The following is a 3117-nucleotide window of genomic DNA, read 5'->3' as shown; positions in this document are numbered from 1 at the left end:
CAGACTGTTCTCTGTACTTTATGGGTTCTAGTCCCATACCAGAATGTAAATGGATGTATTCCCAGCCAGCCAGAAAGACCTCTGTACCACAGATCACTACTCCAAAGTCACCTGAGGATGAATCTGCTGCCTTACCTGTCTGTGACATGGAGTTCCCCGTTTCTCACCTCCAGACTGAATCTGGAGCAGAAAGCTATGAACATGTCAGACTGGTTGGTTTGGCATTATTTGTTATCCTACCACTAAGCACAGTGATGTTCACTACCAGTCCAGTGTAGTTTATAAAGAGGTTGAAAGGTCCGAGGTTAACCTGGGCGTTGTGTTTTGAGACTGGATCAATGTGAATCAGGGAAACAATCAACATGAAGAAAGAAGGAAAGTTTTAAGGGTTTACTTTTGTGTGTGTTTGATGCCTAGTCTGGTTAAAACAGACAGAATGCTGGCATCACCATTAAGCTCCCCGATTCAGTGTGGCTATACCAGGATCATACAGAGTTTACTGGCTTTGCAATGCAGCTATTCATCCTATTTCACTGTGTCAATACATGTCAATGCTTCAACGCCCCCTGATTTAAACCCTATCCTGTGACGACACCACCTGAGCACAGGACCTGGACCATACAGGAGACACCAGGAAGGAGGAGGTTAAAATCAGTCCAGCCAGCCAGCGGGACACCTTGAACTACAACCGTGTTACTCACACATCACACAGTGACATCACACAGTGACTGTGTTTCACATCACAAGGCCTCGCATCGATCATCATCTGAAGGACACAATAACAATTCCCCTTTTTCACGCTTTCCAAATGTGATGTTTATCGCTAGAATGTGTAAAATAAGAATGCAGTCTCATGTCACCTACAAGTATGTGTTTTGGATACACAGTGAGCTCCAAAAAGCAGTGGAACACTTTTTGTTGTTTTGGTTCTGTACTCCGGCACTTAAGATTTTAAATGATACAACGACTATGAGGTCAAAGTGCAGACTGTGAGCTTTAATATGAGGGTATTGTCATCCATATCGGGTGAACCGTTTAGACGTTACAGCACTTTTTCTACATATCCCTCATTTTAGGGGACCAGAAGTATTGGGAAAATTTCACTGTGTATTAAAGTAGTCAACTTTAGGTTTTGGTCCCATATTCATAGCAGATACTGATTACATCCAGCTTGTGACTCTACACACTCATTGGATGCATTTCCTGTTTTGTTTTGGTTGTGTTTCAGATTATTTTGTGCCCAATAGAAATGAATGGTAAATAGCGTGTCATTGGAGTCACTTTTATTGTAAATTGGAATATCATTTCTTTCTACATACTAATACATTCATGTGGACGCTACCATGATTTAGGATAATCCTGAATTAATTCTGAATGAGAGAAATGTTGAGGCACAAATATAGCCCCAAGACATTCTAACCTCTCAACGAACCGCAAATTCATCCATCCGGTATGTAGCATCACCAGCTTGATGTCGTCGTTGCCTGCTAGGAATATGGGACCAAATACTACCTTCTGACTACGTTAATACACACAAGTGAGATTGTCCCAATACTTTTATTCCCCCCTTTTAGGGGACCACGTCCAAAAAGTGAAGTCATTTCTGTTAAGCTGAATTAAATGAAAATACCCTCAAATTAAAGCTGACAGTCTACACTTTGACCTCAGTCATTGTATCTTTTCAAAGTGTGCTGCTGGAGTTTGAGCCAAAACAACAAAATGTGTGACCGCTTTTTTTTTTTTTGTGGTTCACTGTGTGTTTGTGTAAATATGCATTCTCGAGAACACAAAATAAAAGTTGATACTAAGTGATATTGGTCACATCATCCAACCTGCTGCTTGAGCTGATTTTCTATAGGATGGGTGGGTGAGTCTGTGTGGGTCTATTGATAACACACTCGGTCCTTCCCAAATGGCACCCTATTCCCTATCTAGTGTACTACTGTTAGTGCACTATATAGGGATGTGGGTGCCTTTTGGGCTGCACACACACACACACACCCACCTGGCAAGTCTTCATGTTTCAGTTCAACATGCCACCATTCATTATTTATATGAGGGTTTTGATCACTTTCAGTTTAATCAAGTCACTGTTGGCTTTTTGCTATTTGGGTTTATTTCAGTTGTAACTTTTGGCTAAAAAATCAATTGGTACATAAAAAATGTACCACCGCCCACTTTGCAGTTAAAAAAAAAAAAGAAATTCTGTCACATAATTAACATCTAGTTTTCATATATTTAGATGGATAGTTTCATGACCATACTGATTAAAGTCTCAGAATGCATGTTTTTATTCAGCTTAATTCTTGTACTTCCTGACCGACCAACAGGAATCCAGTAATTTTGGTCATCTGAAAATAATTTGCATCAAATCATTTTATCACCAGTTTTATTAGCCTACTTAAAGAGTTACCGAAGAGTACAAACTGAGTATAGTTTGGTAAAGTACTGAAGTTTATACAACCAACACAGGGAATCAAATCAAATTTATTTATATAGCCCTTCGTACATCAGCTGATATCTCAAAGTGCTGTACAGAAACACAGCCTAAAACCCCAAACAGCAAACAATGCAGGTGTAAAAGCACGGTGGCTAGGAAAAACTCCCTAGAAAGGCCAAAACCTAGGAAGAAACCTAGAGAGGAACCAGGCTATGTGGGGTGGCCAGTCCTCTTCTGGCTGTGCCGGGTAGAGATTATAACAGAACATGACCAAGATGTTCAAATGTTCATAAATGACCAGCATGGTCGAATAATAATAAGGCAGAACAGTTGAAACTGGAGCAGCAGCACAGTCAGGTGGACTGGGGACAGCAAGGAGTCATCATGTCAGGTAGTCCTGGGACATGGTCCTAGGGCCCAGGCCAGTTGAAACTGGAGCAGCAGCATGGCCAGGTGGACTGGGGACAGCAAGGAGTCATCATGTCAGGTAGTCCTGGGGCATGGTCCTAGGGCTCAGGTCCTCCGAGAGAGAGAAAGAAAGAGAGAAGGAGAGAACGCACACTTAGATTCACCCAGGACACCGAATAGGACAGGAGAAGTACTCCAGATATAACAAACTGACCCTAGCCCTCCGACACATAAACTACTGCAGCATAAATACTGGAGGCTGAGACAGG

At 41.7% G+C, this 3117-nt stretch overlaps 1 protein-coding gene across 10 annotated transcripts in view; it reads left to right on the top strand.

Moving 5' to 3' along the window:
* slmapa (sarcolemma associated protein a) overlaps nt 1-1831 on the top strand; it is a 192516-nt gene extending 190685 nt beyond the window's left edge. For all 10 annotated transcript variants that reach the window (XM_065004686.1, XM_065004679.1, XM_065004683.1 and 7 more), the window contains one exon: nt 1-1831. This exon is cut by the window's left edge and continues 2794 nt beyond it. The gene's annotated coding sequence lies outside the window, so the exon portion shown is untranslated.
* The last annotated feature ends 1286 nt before the right edge of the window (nt 1832-3117 follow it).

The sequence above is a fragment of the Oncorhynchus nerka genome, linkage group LG2 (genome assembly GCF_034236695.1).
Source record: "Oncorhynchus nerka isolate Pitt River linkage group LG2, Oner_Uvic_2.0, whole genome shotgun sequence".
In the NCBI taxonomy this organism is placed as follows: domain Eukaryota; kingdom Metazoa; phylum Chordata; class Actinopteri; order Salmoniformes; family Salmonidae; genus Oncorhynchus; species Oncorhynchus nerka.
Note: the sequence above shows the minus strand (reverse complement) of the source record. Positions and strands in the feature narration are given on the sequence as shown.